Source organism: Musca autumnalis, unplaced genomic scaffold (assembly GCF_047663935.1).
Source record: "Musca autumnalis isolate F117 unplaced genomic scaffold, ASM4766393v1 scaffold_4, whole genome shotgun sequence".
NCBI classification, from domain to species: domain Eukaryota; kingdom Metazoa; phylum Arthropoda; class Insecta; order Diptera; family Muscidae; genus Musca; species Musca autumnalis.
This window is the reverse complement of record NW_027411977.1, coordinates 35,962,951-35,983,166: the sequence shown is the minus strand read 5'-3', so window position 1 is coordinate 35,983,166 and position 20,216 is coordinate 35,962,951. Positions and strand designations below refer to the sequence as shown.

At 35.8% G+C, this 20,216-nt stretch overlaps 1 protein-coding gene across 13 annotated transcripts in view; it reads right to left on the bottom strand.

The window, feature by feature from the left end:
* Positions 1 to 20,216, bottom strand: part of Exn (Ephexin) — a 408,096-nt gene that overhangs the window by 105,490 nt on the left and 282,390 nt on the right. The window contains exon 1 of one of the 13 annotated variants that reach the window (XM_073980806.1): positions 17,461 to 17,711. The exons of 8 other annotated variants lie outside the window; for them this stretch is intronic. The gene's annotated coding sequence lies outside the window, so the exon portion shown is untranslated. Of the gene's footprint in view, positions 1 to 16,905; positions 17,712 to 20,216 lie in introns of those variants that run through there. 4 more of the 13 variants (XM_073980805.1, XM_073980798.1, XM_073980808.1 and 1 more) reach the window with 4 other exon arrangements.

Below are 20,216 nucleotides of genomic sequence, written 5' to 3'. Positions count from 1 at the left end.
CTTCCCAGGTGTAGGCACCTTTCATTTAATGTTGCTTCAAGAGCACCGTGGGGTATATACACTTTCATACGGTCAAAATGTGTCTCATCGAAATAATGTTTTTAGGCCCCAAGTATGTTTGGACGAAATCTGTTTCAGACAATTTGGAGTTGATTTATGGGTACTTTACACGATATGTTATTTTACATATGTGTTGTCACTTTGCGTATACATTTTGTAAATAAACACGACAACCCATATGTAAAAAAATATCGTGTAAAACACCCATTAGCCATTTCCGTCCGTCTGTCTGGTTGGACCGCATGATAACTCTCGAACGGATCAACCGATTCGGTCCAAAATTTGGCTTTCGTAATATTTTGTCCAAACTTAGTTAAAGTTCGAAGATGGGTTATATCGGTCCACTCCTTCCGATACCTCCCCCACAAAAGTTCCAAAATGTTTGGAAAATTTGTGCACACGATAACTATTGAAGAGAACAAGCGGTTTGGTCCATACTTTGTCCATCGTGAAATTTCTACCAGACTAAGATAAGATTCCAATATGGACTTAATCGGTCCACTCCTTCGGGTATTCCCATACAAAATTTCGGAAAAGTTCAGTTTAGGACCTGCTCTTGAATCGCTTTGGTTTTTGTTGTAACAACTTGTATTCACCGCTCGCCATACGACGGTACAAGTTTCATATAGGGCAAGTACATACTTTCTGCGAAAATAGGCTGAAAGGTTTAAAAAACCCCTATGACACCATTTGTAGTGGTTGGAGCTCAAGATAACTATCGAACGGATCTACCGATTCAGTCCAAAATTTGGCCTTCCAAACTTGGTTTACCATACGATGGTACAAGTTTCATCAGGGGCAAGTCCATACTTCCTGAGAAAATAGCCGGAAAGTTGCAAAAAACTCCTATGACACCGTGTGATGTGTTTGGAGCGCAAGATAACTCCCGAACGAATCTGCCGATTCGGTCCAACATTTGGCCTTAGTAGTATTTTTTCCAAACATAGTTTAAGTTCGAAGATAAGCCATATCGGTCCACTCCTTCAGGTACCTCCCACACAAAAGTTAAAAAATGTTCGCATGATAACTCTTGAAGGGAGTGACCGATTTGGTGCCTACTCTACACATCCCTATATATCTACCAGATGTATATCAGGTTTGAATATAGACTATATTTGTCCACTCCTTTGGATACCCACACAAGACTTCGTATAAGTTCACTTTAAGACCTGCTCCTCAATTACGACGGTAAAGTTTTTTAGGGGCAAGTACATACTTCTTGAGCAAACAGCCCGAAAGGTGTAAAGCCCACTGCGGCAACATATCGCTCATTTACTCAAAGAGTGGTATACCTCAAAAAATTTGTTTTCTGAGTTAGCATTTTCTATTTTTTCTACGACTTCTATTTTATATTGTGTCAAATTTTCATGTTGATATGTCTAAAACTCAATGAGTTGCAGCTCATTTACTAAGAGTTTGGCATAATTCAACAAAAATGGTTTTTGAGTTTATGAAGCACTAATCATGCTTGATCTTGCACAGAAATTTAGCAGTGATATCTGTCTAGCTGTTTGCAAAATATGGTCCAAGTACTTCTTTTAGCTTTTGTGTAATAATCTGTTTAAGTTGGGAAGTCAAATTTCATCGCCAACTTGAAACGCATTTTTCTCGAAACTGGATTTTTTGAAATGTGTCATTCTTTTATTAAATGAGCGTTATGTAGTCGTTGAAGACCACTACACTCGAACTGATCAACCGATTTGGTCCAAAATTTGGCCTTCATCATATTTTTTCCAAACTTAGGGCCTGTTTATGTATGTCGATAAGAAAATGAATCCATAAGAAAAACTACCAAATTTGAGTGTTTTTTTTTAAATTTGTTTTTGTTTTGAAGTAAAAGCAAAGGGGTTAGTTTCAGTTCGATGATGGGCAACAACTTCCAGTATTTTCCCCCAATATTTAAAAAAATGTCACTAAAATCGTATGCCCGATATCTCTTGAATGGGGTTACCAAACGTTGCATCTCCTAACATTTTGTCCAAATTTAGTTTAATTTCTATAATGGCCGACATCGATCTTCTCCTTATGGTACCTCCCACACAAAAGTTCAATATTTGTGTCTAAGTGCAGTTTAGGGTCTGCTCGAAGATCCTTTGGAAATGTACACCGATGCTGTTCGTTGTGGCCCTGTTTACAGCCATATTATGTTGTCCAAGAGTCCAAAAGTTATACGATGACCCCCTGAAATGACTAGTGGACGCGATATCTATCAAAACTATATGACTCTAAAATAAGATCCACTTCCACGGTTCATTCCTGTAAGTACCTCCTCCGCAACACTTTTAAAACCTAATCCTATAATCCACATTTTTGTCGGCAAGTTCAAAGTTTTTGTCGACAAGCAAAAAGGGCCACAAGATTCTGAAAAGACCTTAAATACATTCGATCTGTCCGTAGATGAAAGTTTCAATTCACATAGGTTGGGGGCATATCTCTGTCGGCAAAGCCGACATATAATTTTTACTTGTTGATCATATCAAAGTATACCGTTGTTAGTATAAAGGTTGAGGGCAAAAAAATAATAAAGCTGATGAGGTGTTGTGCCAAAAGCAAACCATAAAATAAAAAACACATCTCAACAAAACTGCTGAAGAGAATGTTTTGAAATTGTTTCCCATGTAGTGACCTCTGTAAATGACCTTAGTGTTTTGACTTAAATTAGCAATATTGATTTATCTTTATGTTCCTTTAAAATTTACCAATATAAACGTTTGTTTTTACCAATTGTTTTGTTCAAATCTTTATGTCCATGTCCCACAATATGCCAATATGCCATTTAAGAAAGACAATGTTCAACTCCTACTAATTAGCATATGAAAGAGATTCATTCATTCGCATTGCTTTTGTGCATAAATATTTACGCTTATATGAGAAAAAACGTTTTCTTTTCAATACATCGACAATTAATTGTCATTATAAAGTTAGTCACCTTGGTAGATATCGTGATAATAACACTAATTCAATGAAGCAATCGCAATTAAAATGACAATAATAGCGAACTAATAATGTTGATAGATTGATTTATAGTTTTAAAGCACAGTGGTGAGACTTCATGATAACAAATAGATAAGGTTTTTTATACTATGATCAAATGTACAATAGATTTTATTTACAATTCTCGGACAATACAAATATTTGTTGTTTAAAAACACCATCTGCAATAATGTGTGAATTTATAAAGCATCTAACATGACGTTTGAATTATACAGGACTAAGTGCGTGGTTGACGTAGGGGATGGAAGATACCAAGGAACGGTCCTGACCGGCTTTAACATTGCCAAGCCCAGGATTTATCTTCGTCCCTATTTCATCTCGAGTGGACACTGACCTCCCCGTGGTGTCACCTGTGGAACTGCCTTTAACTGCCGTGAAAAGTAGAGAGCTAACATATGCCGCGCGTTCACCCATAAGAACGTTAAAAACTTGGGTTTGGGCGTCGGGTTAGTAACCCTCCCCTAGAAAAAAAACGGCCTACTATGAAAAAACGAAAGAAAAACAAACCCCTCTAAAGTAGACGAACCCCGCAAACGTTTTAAGGACCATGATCTGCGAATCTGCACCTGGAATGTTCGCACTCTTTATAGGGAAGGTGCAGTTTACGCATTGGCAGAGGTACTTGAAAAGTACTAGGCCGACATTACTGCCATACAGGAAATACGATGGAACGGTAAAGGCGCTACAACAACACCTAAAGTTGACGCACTGTATTATAGCTGTCATGACGTAAAGCATGCGATTGGTTGCGGATTCGTAGTTAGTCGGAGGCTAAAACATCTGGTATCAAGCTTCACCCCAGTGAATGAAAGACTTGCTGCAATTCGAATAAAAGCTAAATTCTTCAACATTAGCTATATTTGCGCTCATGCTCCCAGTGAAGAAAAGGATGAACAGACCAAAGATATAATTTACGAGCGCTTAGAAGAAACATATGACTGTTGCCCTGCCCATGACATTAAAATCATTCTAGGCGATTTTAATGCCAAAATTGGAAAGGAGAATATCTTTGGCCCAACAGCCGGGAAATTCAGTCTCCACAGTGAAACATCTGACAATGGTATGAGGCTGATAGACTTCGCAGCGGCAAAAAACGTGGTAGTTAGCAGCACCAGATTTAAACATCTCGACATTCATAAGGGCGCCTGGCTGTCTTCAGATCAGAAAACAAGAAATTAAATTGATCACGTTGTGATAGATGGAAGCAATCATCGAGCGTGTTGGATGTGCGGTCGTTCCGAGGAGCAAACAAAGATTCGGACCACTACCTTGTTGCAGCAAAGGTACGCACCCGGTTAAACGTAGCAAACAAAGTACGAACAGACACAACTCAAAAGTAAGACATCGGTAAGCTGCAATCACAACAGAAAGCCACAGAATATTCCACTCAACTAGCTCAATTGCTTAATCAAAGCACTCCTTAACCCGATAACTCCTCATCTCGCAATGGCAAAGCTTTTCCCACTCCATGCAATCAGCCACAAAATCCATACTTGGATACCAGAGACCTCCACCAAGGAATCCATGGTATGATCAGGAGTATCATGCTGCTACCGAAGAGAAAAATGCGGCATATAAAGCCACTTAACAATCCGTAGCAACGCGTAGCCCACGTTATCGGGAGAAAAGGAGAGAGGATAGACGTCTTTTCCGCAGGAAAAAGAGAGAAATGGAAAAGCGGGAGTGTGTAAAAATAGAAATGCACAAGGGCCAGAATAGAGTCCGAAAATTCTACCAAAGAGTGAATCATCAAACTGATGTCTTTGGTACAGGCACCTCCTCCTGTTGAGACCAGAAAGGTAATTTGGTAGCTGATACAGATAGTGTGCTTAGGATATGGAATGAGCAGCGAAGATTACGAAGATACCACAGATCCAATCCCAGAAGATGGTATTGAATGTATACCGCCCAGCCAATATAAGGTAGACAGCAATAAACCGGCTGAAGAAAAATAAGGCAGCAGGAACCGATGGCTGTTCAACACCGGAGGCAGATAAGGTGTATTCATCAGCTAGTTAGCACCATCTGGCAGGAAGAACGACTACCCGACGATTGGAACCTGAGTGTCCTGCGCCCCGTCCAGAATAACGGAGGTAAGACTGTATGCTCTAACTATACACAGAAAAAAAGACACCCCGAAAATTTTGATTAAAAGCTTCATCACCATATTTTTGTTGAATGTCGATAAAATATTTCAAACATATTGGGAAAATATTTATCAAACATGAATATGTTACTAAAAAGCGACCGATAAACGAGTTCAAACAAATAATTCATTGAAATTTTTTCAAGTTTTTTAAACAATATTTGTTGTTATAATGGTTTTCAAGGTTTGTCACATGTTCTCGCTCTCAAGAACGAGAGGATATAACTTTTTATGGCATAGAGAGATTTTCCGCTACAACAATGTGCTGTGTTTATGTGTGTCGTTGTTATGTTTATTTCAAAGCATGGGTATGAAATTTTTGCGGCATGGGGGTATTTATTTATCTACTTGTTGCCACCGCGAATGCTTGTATGTATACTAAAACTTTGTTTTTTTTATGAACCTAACAAAAGAAGAGGGAAAGAAAGAAGCATTTATTTTTTAACCAACACACAGTGCGAAATTTGGGAAGTTTAGTGGAACTTTAAGGAATTTTCAAAGTACATGCAATTAATTAAACTTTTATTGAATTCGTTAGCTAAGTACTCCACTGCAAATGGTCCATACTCAGTTTGCCGATTTACTCCACGAAACGACTAAAAAATGCACTTAAAGTTGCACTTTTGTTTAATAATTTTTTTTGTAAGAAATGTATTTTTGATTCATTAAAAAATGGAGTGGCTCGGACAAATGGTAAGTCAGTATGCCATGATTTATTTTTCTTCATATTTTACAAAACAATTATGATATTTTACACTTTAAAACAATGCAAAAAAATCTTGTTGTTTTCGTGCAATTTTAGTCGGAAAGAAGTGATTTTTGAAGTTTTCAAAGTTATAATTTGTTATTTTCCGTGGACATTTCAAAAGTGAGTTCCGTACATTAACGTGTTAAGATATATATAACCTGAAAAATTGGATTCTCCTCTGTTCGCAAAGCTGTAAAACTGCTGCGGTATCGCGCGGTCTGTGGAGATATTCAAGATTTTCTAAAAAGACTTCGGGAATTTCATTCAGTTACATTTTTCAAAAGTGGAAGGTAAACGCGACAATGAACGCCATTGTTGACTGTGTTTTGAAGAAATGGACTCACTAATTCTAACAATGATAATTTCTGTAAAATTAAGAAATCTCTCGCGATTTTTCATAGTTTTGATCCCTAAATGTTGGTGATTTACATATAGTCCAACATTTTTAGATGTTGCGGTGCAAATACCAAAATACGTTAAAAATTGTAATGCAGTGCAGACCTGAACTTGATCTGAAAGACATTATTACCACAATTAATGGTACAGACCTGCTGAATGCACCAATAAACATTATAGATATAAATGAAAACAAAAAATATTGACATTTTACTCCTTAATATATGTGTAGGGTTGTGGGGCTTCACCCAGAAGTGGACCTATGTTGACAGGTTTTGTGTGAGGTGGTTTTTTATTCGATAACATCTTAAAATTCACATTTGCATCAAAATCGGCTGCAATTTTTGTCTTTAACCTTTAAAATACCCAATATGAGGGAACCCGGCATGTGAGGGCTATTCCAAAACGCGAACCTATATTGAAAATATTTTGTACATAAGCTTTCTATCCGCTGAAAACTCAATATAACAATTTGCATCAAAATCGATTGAAAAATTAATGTAAAAAACGAGCGCTACAGGAAACCGCGGGTCTATGTGGCCCAATTTGAGCCCCACACTGTCCACTAATATAAGAAACATTTGTGCAAAATTTTAGGAATCTACACCTTTCCCTTTAAAAGTTATTAGCAAAGTTCCGCTAAAGTGCTCATATTTCGCACTGTGCAACAGTTTGGTGGCAGTCTGTTTTAGTCGTTCGCTGTGATCAGATCAAAAAGTGTGGAAATAAATCAGTGTTTATGTGTGAATAATGATGCTAGGTGTAAACATTTAATGATTGGAACCACCAAATTTTGTAATGTAATGCAAACGTCGGAAAAAGGAGAATTGAAATATTTTATTGGACGAAGAAGCAATCGCACGGTAATACTAGTTTTACATACAATATGATGCACCTACATATTTATTACATTTCATTCCAGATGCCGATTTTGATGATTTTTAATTTAACACGAGAATTTGTTTTATTTCACAACTAACGCGAAGCGTTCAACGAGATTCCTGTATTTTATATTTAAAAGTGTTTAAATTCAAGTGACGCTAAATTATTACTTTTGTTATAAATTGTTTTATTTCGTTTTTCTTTCATTTACTTATTGTATGATTTATAATTGTGTATGTACCTAGCGTCTGTTGTTGTTTTGCATTTGGCATTCCATACATTTCAATAAAAAAAGCACCCACTACCATTTATAAATGTGTGTGTGTATCTATATTTTTGTGGCGTTTGGGTTTGGATTTAAGAAAAAATCAACAAAATAATTGTAAATATGAACATATTTTTATCGATATTTACTTTGATATTTAACAAACCTTATTGCATATGTGAATATTTTTTTATCAAATAAAAATTAAAAATGCGATAAACCAGTTTGTTAATATGAAAAATATTTTATCATTTGAAAAAATAAAATTCAACAAAATTCTTAGTTTATATGAGAATTGCTTTATCAAAACAGTTTCTAAGGAAAACAAAAATTTTTTTATCGACGATTGTCAATATGAACATTATTTTTATCGGCAAAAAATCAATCAAAAATTAATCAGATTTTTGAATTTTTTTATCAAAAGGTTACAATTTTTTTTCTGTGTAGGGGCATAAGTCTACTCCCGATTGTCTACAACACACAAAAAAATCAATCAAACAAAAATCAATCAAATATTTATCGATTTTTCGGCGATAAAAAATTGTCATATTGACATCACAAAGTAAAACTACAAATGATAAAATATTTCACCTATTGACAAAAACATTTATCAAAATATTCTATATTTTGCTTGATATGTCAATATTTGAAATATTTTATCAGTACAATATATAAAAATTGATAAATATTTTAGTCGATATTAAAATTTTATTGCATCAAATAATTTGATCGAATTTCGTCAATATGATAATTTTTTATCGCCGTTTTTTCTGTGATAATCGTGTCAGGGATATTGTGCGAACGACTAAAGCCCATGGTCAACGAAATAATTGGGTCATACCAATGCGGCTTTAGACCTGACAAATCCTGGAGAACATCCAAGAGATGCAGATCGACACCTACCGCCTTTTTGTCGTTCAAAGGTATTCCAAGCCATGTCTGAATTTGGTATCCCCGCAAAGCTCATTCGAGTTTGTAAAATGACTTTAACTGACACGAGATACCCATTTAAAATAGGAAAGAACCTCTCCGAAGAGTTTGCTACCAAAAGAGGTTTCAGACAAGGAGACAGCCTTTCGTGTGATCTTTTCAACATCCTGTTGGAAAAGTTATACGAGAGGCAAACGTCAAAAGAAGTGGCACAATCTACAACAATAGCCACATGTTACTTGCTTATGCTGATGATATAGACGATCAGTAAAAGTAGTAACCGGTCAAAGGAGAATCTTCTAAAGTGGGTCTGGCGGTAAACGGCGAGAAGACCAAGTTGATGGTGTCGACGCGCAATGCGTCCATAGAGATCGGATCAACTGTTGAAGCTGGCTTATATAATTTTGAGGTAGTGAAAGACTTCGTCTACCTCGGCACCTCCGTAAACACAACAAACGACATCAGTTGTGAAATAAAAATAAGAATTGTATTGGCCAACAGATGCTACGATGGCTTAAGTAAGCAGTTTAAAAACAAAGCAAAATCTTGTCAAACAAAAATAACGATTTAAAAACACTGATATGTACTACCCAAGCTGATGTATGGTTCCGAAGCGGGTACTGGGAATCTAGTAACTAATACAGATGAAGCTCTTAGTATCGAATATAGACGGCGTACTGTATGAATGTCTAAAACTTACGTCAATAAAATAATCGAGTCATACAAATGTTTTAGACCTGGTAAATCAAAAATTTACAAAATCTCCAGACGAAAGACAAATAGACACATACCACCTGTTTGTCGATTATAAGGACGCCTTCGACAGCCCAATTATATAATAGGTCTTCAAAGCCATGTCTTAGTTTGGCGTCGCTGCAAAACTAATAAGATTATTCAGGATAACGTTTGGCTGACACAAGATCAGCAGTCAAAATAGAGCTAAGCAGACCGCCACAGTCGAAAATATGTACAAACAACACTCCTTGGGTATATGAGCGATAGGTGTTGTGCTGATTTTGATTAAAGGATGTAGTGGGAAACTCTACCTAAGAACGCATAATTTCATGATATTACTCTACACGCAGAGAAGAGATATTGTAGGAGCAATCATATTTTAAGAAATAATAGTGTATTTTAAAAATCTGAAAATATATTTTGTTGTTTCAATCATATGTTTTGTGTCAGAAACCATATTGACACAAAATATATTGTTGGGCCAACAATATATATTTTCAGATTTTTAAAATACACTATTTTGTTCTTAGAGTATGATTGCTCCGACAATATCTCTTCAATTCAACGTTCAATTGAACGATCTAGTTCACTACGTATATTTATATTTAATAAAGTAACTTTATTTATTTATTTTTTATTTATTTATTTCTTCACTTGTAACACAGAAGCCTTCTTGGCCTAATATACGTATTACATAGCATTGTAATATTCCTGATAATTCAAATAATTCCATGATATTGGCTCCCCAGCCTTATTTACTTTAAATATATGTAGGATAAATTATTAAAAGAAAGTTACATTGTCCATTAGCAACATATGTATGTAGTAGCCTAAAACATATGAATTGTGCGTTTCCGTGCAAAAAACTTACAAATAATTCATGATACATATATGTAATTTAAATAACTGCATAGCGTTTCTGTTAAGGAAAAAGAGCAATGGTTAGACTAATCCTCTCCTCTCCGACAAATGATCACGAAGTTTTAACCGAAATGCATTATTCGAATGTGAAAATAAACGCAAAACTAAAGGGAGGTAGTTCCAACATCTTGCCACGCGCACAACATACGAATCTTCAAACACGGAGTTATGAATTAGAGGGATGGTGATCTGTGGGTTTCTACTTGAAAAGAATGTAAATAATGTACACAACGATCTAGGTGCACCCGTTTTAATAAACTTGTAAAAATATAAGATATTTCTTATATTAACATAATCACTCCACGAAGAGCCTAAAAAGTCAAGAACAAACTGGGATATATGTTCACGATTATTAACATTATAAACAAACCTAGCAATCGTATTCATAATATGCTGTAGTTTAGTAAAATTACCTACTGATGTTCCAGATATAACTTCTAAAGCATATAATATATGCGGCATCATCAGTGCATGGGCAAGTTTCGTCCTAACCCATTGAGGCAAATAAATACTAGTGGAGTACAATTTACGCAAAATCAAATAGATCCTTCTGTGTATATTGTCAATATGGAATCCAAAATCTAACTTATTGTCCAAAATAACTCCCAAACACCTATGTTTATCCACAACATCAACTCTTAAACCCTCAATAGAAATGTCAATATCTTGAACGTGAGAACCAAACATCATAATTTTCGTTTTCAGCGGGTTAATTTGTAACGAGTTAGATCGAGTCCATCTTATTATGTCATCTAAACAACAGTTCATTGTACTCTCCAAGTAACCGATACAATTAGTTTGAGCCTTAAATAGCAACAGCACATCATCAGCAAATACAAACAATGAACAAACATTAAGATCAATACATTCAGAGAGGTCATTTAGGTAAAGAATAAAAAGTAAGGGACCTAAGATCGACCCTTGGGGTACCCCTGAAGATAGTGAGACAGTCCTAGATCTAACTCCGTTCATCTCAACATATTGGGTTCTTCCACTAACATACGACATTATCATTTTGCAGGCTGAATAAGAAAAATCAAACTTGCTTTTGAGTTTATTTATCAAGGTATTATAAGAAATCGAATTAAAAGCTTTGGATATATCCAACGCAAGTAACGAGCTCATTTTATCTTCATTAAGATCCTTCCTTATGGACTTCCTTAGTATGGAACATGATCATGAAATTAATCTAGTGGGAAATGGGACTAACCCCACAGTATTAAAAGTTTTTGGAGGTGGATTGAATAAACTTTTTTTATAATATTCTATATTATTTCATTATAAAAGACATTTGAGACATTTGTATATTTTCTACTCATTGTAAACCGGATATCAATATTTTATTTACATACGTCTAATAAATCTTTACATGACTTGACATTGTACATCCCTCTATTACTCCATATAAATACGATATCAACAAATATGGGACTAATAACAATAATCTAACAAACAAGAGCTGCTAATAAATATTAATTTGTCTTAATAATAAATGTCTTCTTCCAAAGCAATGATGTTGCATTTAATTTGAAAAACAGCCAAATCAAAGTCGTTAACATAATTTTGCAAGTGGTAATATTGCCACCAGCTATTTCATTGTTTATCAGCTATTCATTAACACATTGCAAGTTGCAAATGAAAGAAAAATTTATTACAAATCAGGTTACTAATTTGTAGTGTGTTATTTTAACACCTTTTTTCATAGCTCTCTTTGTAAATGAATGACTGACCAATAAAGCTAAACAATAACATACCAAACAATAGATCAATGGATGGACAACCCGAACGAAGGCACAACTCAACAACTGCACGAACACCTGCCAATGTTAATGACAGACCCATAGACACCCCACAAACAATTGATTAGTTGTGGCTTGATTGGTGGTGCTTATTTTCCATTGAAGCTTCTTTTGTAATGTTAAGGCGGAGGGGGCTGTTGTGTTGGAGAACTGCGTACCTAATTGCATGTCGATATTTCGAACATTGGTGTTATATTTTTGGGTAATAATATTATTGGGTAACTTCCAAAAGGCATGAACACACATATTAACTATTTTCATTTATCGAGTGGTGCTGCTAAGTTCAAATGAGTGGACGATTTCAAAGAAATTATGCTCCATTTGTTGGCGCATCATCGTATTTCGTTCATAAATATGCATGCTTATAACTTTTGGTTTTTTTTCTAATTTAATTTATTTACTTTTCAAAGTAGCACATCATCTTGTCATCATCCCAAGAAGCGGCACAAGAGAAAGTTTGTGTAAAAAGTTTTAAGAAAATCGAGTGTGATAAAATTTTAACAACAATTTCATCTTCGACCGAGAAACTGTTAATTTGTAACTTAATAATATATTCAAATAGATGCAAAGCCGCCACAACTTCCCAACTACCAACAAAATGTGTTTTGATGACCTGGGTGATGGTAAAGCTTAATGGATTTTTTTTTCGTTTGCCAAAGTTTCTTAGTTGGTGACACCATTTATTATCCATTGGAGAAGATGGGTTTTTAATGCCAAGAAATTTAAATTTAGAAAATTTGAAAGGAATTTTTGTTTCTTTTTTCTCACACGAATTCTTTTCTGTCATTTAATTAACTTAAACTTTGCAAAAAAAAACTAAATAAATTTATTTAGTTCCGGTTTAAAAGCAATGAAATTAAATTTTATGTTGGTATTAGTCAATTCTTTGTAATTCCATTTTTAAAATTGAAATTAGTTTAGGAAGTAATTTTATTTGAAGGCTTTTGAAAACTATGCCCAGGGAGGTATTAAATGTACATAAATATGTACAAGCGGGGAAGAGATATTGTGGGAGCAATCATATTCTAAGAATAAAATAGGGTCTGTTTGTGTGACACAAAATATATTGTTTAATCAACAATATATATATTTTTACACTAATTAAAATACCTTATTTTGTTCTTAAAATATGGTTGTTCCTACAATATCTCTTCTCACCGTCTACCTTAACAAAAGGTCTTATTTTCCTAAACCTCACATTTTTAAACGAGGTTTAATGACCTTATATCGTCGGCAGCGTATGGAAAACGTTTACAAACGTTTCTTTCGTATTTTCCATAAGAACAAAACAAAAGAAGCATAACCCAAGTTCACCAAATTCGCTGTTTAGTTTCGTTTTGTTTACATTCGTGATTGCGAACAAAACGAAAAATGAAAAGTTCTCAACTTCAATACAACTCATAGAAAACGAGACCGTACAATGCGCACTGCAAACGTTTGCTAACGTTTGATGGTTGATTGAAACATCCACCGCAATATATTCTGAGTATGTGATGTTAGCTTATAGGTTTGTAATTCAATCAAATGTGTGTGTATGTCTGAACGTGTCATTGCTCAATTCGCACAGCATAGCCGAAGTACTTTTCAGCAATGCACAATGGTCCCAAATCCAAATTTTCTGGCCAAAACTATTTCAACGTCCATTTTGTATTGAAATTAATTATTATTTATAATAAATGTGTACGAACAACAATTCTGACGTTTCTGACCAAAAACTGCCAAAATTTGTTGAACAGGGTGGTCCCGTTGTGTGGGGTCTAAACCAAAACATTGACCTATGTTAATAATTTTTGGTAAGAAGGATTCATATCTTCCAAGAGGTCAAAATACCAAATTTCATCCGAATCGGTCATAAAGTGTCGCTAAAATGCACAACATATCTAAAATCGGACGGTACTTTTATGTGGGGACTATGACAAAAAATTTACCTATTTTCAAAAAAATTATACATACTTGTTTTCTACACTCTGAAACCCTTAAATATGAATTTTAAGGAAAATCGTTTGATAGATGTGGCACGGTGAGCCTTAACTAATTTTAAATGGAAGGTGCTTACACCTCGGAAGTTTTTGCTGATTCTGAAACTACAATGCTCATAGATCAGAAATATCATGAAACAAAAAAATCGCCGGAGGGATTTTAAAATAAATCGCGATTTAAGATCACATTTTTAGGGGTTCATTAAGTTTTCACGATTTTGCTTGGAAACCGCGAGTTCTATGTAAATGGCACTAAAGCAAATGTTGTAGCAGTTTCATTAAAAGTTAGTTAAGCGACACTGTGCATGATATTGTTTTATAAGGGGGCGATACAGTCAGTGCATTGTCCCAATTTGAACTTCCATATCTTAAAAACGGTAAAACCTACGAAAATATCCTAAAGGCCAATCTTGTGGAAAATTTTTTACAAATTTTATCGTTCTTTTTGTAAATATTATGAAAGTACTAATTAACAGCTTCCAGATTCATAATAACTTTGGTCTCACTTCTGTATATTTATGCAGCGACTCAATACAACAAAAATTGTATATTTTACAGCACAAAGTCTGTTTTATTTTTACATAAGAAAGTGTCAACTTTGGTACTGCGCCAATCAATGAATACTTACGTTATTTACAAAAACTAATTATTTTCAGATGACTTGATGTGTTTTTTATTACTCTGTGCAAAAAAAATTAAAATTTCGAAACTTCAAAAATAGGGTTTTGGTCAAAAATTTCATGATTAAAACCTATGTGCAATGGCACAGTTTTGTTCTTCTTCAGTTTAAAAGTTTTGTGGTTTTGTTTTGTGAACGAAACTATTCAGAAGAAAATAAGTTTGTGGCTTTGTGGGAATGGTACGGGAATCGTTTGTTTGCGTTCATTGATCGTCGGTGTCATGCTTAAGTGTTAACTTTTTGAGATACAGGTGGTCTCTAGGGTTTTCCGGTATGCTCTTTCTGAATTTTTAGTCGGCTTTCTCCTTTCTGGTCAGCCTAGGATCAAAAGAAAATAAGTAAACACAACACTTCTGGGGTTTTTTGGGGTTTTGGGGTTTGAGTTTTTGGGCCAATTTCTCATGACTTGCCACCGAAAAAAATTGTAACGTTGCCAAAAATTTCAAAACTATCCCAGACAAGTCCTTAAACTGCACTCTTTCCAAACGTTGTGTGGGAGGTACCCGAACGAGTGGGGTTTTACGAAATAATACGATGTACAACGTTAGGACCAAATCGGTGTCCCCTTCGAGGGTTATTTTACGTACTACCCAGATAGATTGGGGCCGGTAGCCTTTTTAGAGTTTTTGGGTTGTTATCTCATGAAGTATGGACATGCCACCCTGGAAAATTGCTCCATCGTAACAGGGCTCGCAAGAAGAAGTTTTTGCAAAAAAAAATTCAAAACGATCCGAGATGAGCTGTCCAACTGCACTTTTCCTAAGTGATGTGTGGGAGGTACCCGAAGGACGGGACCGATATAGCCCATATTCCAACCTGATACATGACTGGAACTCCCTGTGAGAGTTATCTTGCGGATTTGCCGTTTTAGTTGGTGCCGTCAAGGTTTTTTTAGCGCTTTTAGGCCATTATCTCAGGAAGTATGGACTCCAGGGGGAGCTCCTAAACTTCACTTTTTCCGAATTATGTGTGGGAGGTACACGAAGGAGTGGACCTATATAGTTCATATTCAAACCTGGACCATCTTCAAACTTATACTAATGAAGTATGGACTTGCCCCTTATAAAACTTCATCCGTCGTAATGAAAGCAGCGAATGCAAGTTGCTTCTCTAACTCATTTTTAGAGTAACCGGCAATTGTCGGTAAAATTAAAATGCTTTCGATAATTACCGATGTTTTTCGGTAAGTTGACGACGAATGAAAAGCAGTCGTAAAGTTCTACCGGTAGCCAACTTTTATTTGAACTTTTCATTCATAATTTTGAGTTTTAATTTTACCGATGTTTGTCGGTAGCTCAAAAAATGCGTTAGAGAATCGCACTACAGGTCTTAAAGTGAACTTATCAGAAATTTTGTGTTGGATGTACCCGAAGGAGTGGACACATATAGTCCGTATTCGAACCTGATCTATACCTGGTAGATATTTTAGGATGTGAAAAGTACGGACCAAATAGGTCACTTCCATCAAGAGTTATGGTGCGCAAAATTTTTTCAAACATTTTTGAACTTTTGTGGGGGAGGTACCTGAAGAAGTGGACTGATATGGCTTATCTTCGAGCTTAAAATAATAATATAATATTACGAAGGCCAAATTTTGGACTGAATAGGCAGATCCGTTCGAGACACACTGTGTCGCAGGGGTTTTTTGCATCTTTCAGGTCATTTTCTCAGAAAGTATGGACTTGCCTCTGATGAAACTTGTACCGTAGTATAGGGGACAGTAAATACAAGTTGCTACAATAAAAATCAAAGCAATTCGAGAGCAGGTCCTAAACTGAACTTCTTAGAAATGTTATGTGAGAGGTACCTGAAGGAGTTGACCAACTGAGTCCATATTGGAACCTCATCTAAGTCTGGTAGAAATTTTACGACGGTCAAAGTATGGTTGCTCTCATCAAGAGTTATGATGCACACAAATTTTCCGAAAAATTTCTAACTTTTGTGTGGGAGGTACTGGAAGGTACTGGAAGCGATGTAACCCATCTTCGAACTTAAACTAAGTTTGGACAAAATATTACGAAAGCCAAATTTTAGGCCGAATCGGTTGATCCGTTCGAGATTTATTGTGCAGATGTCAAAACAAGATTCGTATTGGTTTCAGAGATACAGTCCCGATCTATTTTAAAAATTCGATCTTTAACCATGTTTAGATGAGGCCATAAAAACCGAACCCGATCTAAGAAAACAAAACCCAAATATGGTTTTTGCCTATTGGTCCTCTACTTTCATAAAATTCTGGACAGAAGTTGTTTACACGCGATTGGCTCAAAAATGTTGCACAGTGTTATCTTTTTTACAAACTATGTATCCCACAATGAACACAAATATTATCATATATCCTGCATTATAAAATTGTTTTAAGAAACCTTACTCTTTTTGGGTAAATTATTTCTGCGAAGAGATAAGTTTATATTTCATTGCTGCCGTTTACATCACATTATTTCACTTCCTTGTATAGATATATTATTATTTATTATTATTTTTATATTTCCTCTTATCAGAAATTTTCAATTTTTGTAATCAATTCACAAAATTTCACAATGTTTTGTAAACATTATTTTGTTATTATTCATTATTCCATTCGTAACACTTTGCTGAATTTTTTCACAATTTATTTCACACCTTTCCCTTATTGAAAGCTATTATTTGTGGTTTTATTTGTTTTGGTTAAATTAGATAAGAACTTTTTTAGGGAGTTTTTCTTCACCCCTTATTGGACGACTGGACTGACTGGTTGTCATTGGAGGCAACTATGGCAACGAATCGATAAAAAAATTTCCTTGTTTTGCATTATGTTTTGTTAAGCATTTTCCATATGGCACTACAAACAATGACAGACCCAAACAAATGACCCGTGCCAAGACCGTGCTTTTACAGAACGCACTGAACTACTGAAATGTTACAACAAAAAAGGCGTTCCAATAACCTGCTGTTGATTGAGGACTAGCTGGCTGAATGGATGGCAACAATACTGATGACAACAGTCGGTCGATTCGTATTAATAAAATTGCTCTGGGCAAGTGGTTAGCTTGCAAATGTGGCTACCCATTATTGCATATTTATGTTCATGTGTGGTTGGATATTGCGGATGGTGGGTGCTATGATATATTTTCTTTTTGTTAAATTCTCAACACTCACTACGTAACGAACGACAGCGTAAACTGTTACGAACAAACTAAAGTGCCACATAAATGATTGTGACCTCTCAAGTATGGTTCTGCTGATCGCTTAAAAGTTCTTAAGAAGCGTATAGCAGCAGCAGCAGTCGTCAACAACAATCCAACGAAAAGAAATGGCCATCATCATATTTTGTTCTGTCTTTCTTTTCTTTATTCCAAAAGAAATTTCTTGTTGAAAACACGTAAAGCCAAAGATTTTAACAGCTTTTGTTTGGTATTGTCTGTCTGAGTGGCTGGTTAGATGGTGGCTGGATGGCTGTTATGTGTCTCAGATGATTTACAAATTGCGCCATTTACCAAAATAACCACCACCACCCACCCATGTGACAGATTGAAGAAAACCACCAGACAATAAAGCCAATAAATTTGTAGGTCATATAATTTTTTGTTTACAAGCCGTCGTGAAACGTACATGGAAATTATGTGTTTTTGTGGAATTTTGGGTTTCTCTGTCTTCTTGTTTTTGATTGTTTCTTTAACTTGTAATGCCATAAATTCTACAATGCAAGATTACAAGTGTTTGTTAGAGCTCGCGTTATTGCCATAAGTTTTAGAGGAATTTATAAATGATTTTTCAAACGTGTGAATTCTGTAAATTTTTTTTAATTGGATATTGCCAATAAAAAAACTGGAAAACGGTTCTAAAATTTGATTAGTGTGGACAAACAAAAAATTTAATCACGGATATTTAAAGAGGACTCTTGAAGGAAATTATTAAAGGGTTTCAGAATAATCGAATATGACTCAAGGCTCAATAAACTTTTGACGAAAATTTTTAAACTATTTTTAGAGTAAAATTTTGGATTTTCTAAAAGATTTTTAGGTTTCGATTTAGAGCATAGATGAACAAGTTGAGCACTCGCCTTTACGTTTTCGTACGACTTTTTTTTGTCAATTTAGGGGTTTCTTATCATGGATTTTTAAACGATTATTAGGGTGTGGATTTTTATAGATTTATAGGTCCGGCCATAATGGGCCAATAAGGGGACTTTAGACGAGGATTTATTTACGATTTTTATACCTTTAGCATTTATGCTCATCGAAATAATGGTTTTAGACCCTAAGTATGTTTGGACGAAATCCGTTTCGGACAATTTGGAGTTGATTTAGCCATGTCCATCCGTCTGTCTGTTTGTCTGGAGCACACGATAACTGTCGACCGATTCGGTCCAAAATTTGGCTTTCGTAATGTATAGTTATGTATATCGGATCACCCCTTCCGGTACCTCCCCCACAAAAGTTTGAAAATGTTCGGAAAATTTGTGCGCACGATAACTCTTGAAGGGAGTAATCGATTTGGACCATACGTTGCACACCGTGAAATTTCTAACAAACATAGATGAGGTTCCAATATGGACTCAATCGGTCTACTCCTTTGGGTGCATCCCACAAAAATTTCGGAAAAGTTCAGTTTAGGATCAGCTGACGAATCGCTTTGATTTTTGTTATAACAACAAGCCCATATTTCCGGCCAAAATAGCCTCAAAGGTGCAAAAACCCCCTATGACACCGTGTGTAGTTGTTGGAGCGCAAGATAACTCTCGAACGGATCTACCAATTCAGTCCAACATTTGCTTTTCGTAATATTTTGTCCAAACTTAGTTTAAGTTCGAAGAAAAGCCAAAAAATGTTCGGAAAAATTGTGCGCACGATAACTCTCGAAGGGAGTGAGCCATTTAGTCCATACTTTACACATCCGAATATATTTGTCCACTTCTTCGGTTGCTTCCCACACAAAATTTCGTTCACTTTAAGACCTGTTCTCGAATCAATTTGATTTTTGTTTAAGCAGCTTGCATTCACTGACCCCCTTTACGATGGTACAAGTTTTTTCAGGGACAAGTAAATACTTTGTAACGTGACCGTTTTGTATAAATACAAAACTACCTTATCAGTGCATGCATAATCCCAACTTCATACATAATTGCAACTCCATTCATACATTACTTAAACTTCAGTGTATTTCCTGGTTGTCTCGCCTTAAAATAATTCTCATTCACTCCGTAAACCCAGATGGATAAGATGTTTAGTTTTCGTTGCTGAATTTGTCGAGTGCTTGCGTTAAGCGAATAGAAAGAAAGGACGTGTGGCATTGTCCGCAGTTCTATTCGATTCAACTGAAGACTACATCAGCCATCGACCTTGCGATACGTTCGCTCCTGCCGATTCGTTCGCTCCTGCCGATTCGTTCGCTCCTGTTGGTTCTTTCGCTCCTGCCGATTCGTTCGGTCCTGCCGATTCATTCGGCCCTGCCGATTCGTTCGCTCCTGGCGATTCGTTCGCTCCTGCCGATTTGGTCGTTCAAGTCGATCCCTTCGCTCCTGGCGATTCGTTCGCTCCTGTTGATTCGTTCGCTCCTGCCGATTTGTTCGTTCATGTCGATCCGTTCGCTCCTGTCGATTCGTTCGCTCATGCCGATTCGTTCTCTCCCGAAGACCCGAAGACTAACGAACCGAACTCAACACCCAAAGACTATCGAGCCGAACTCAACATCCGAAGACTA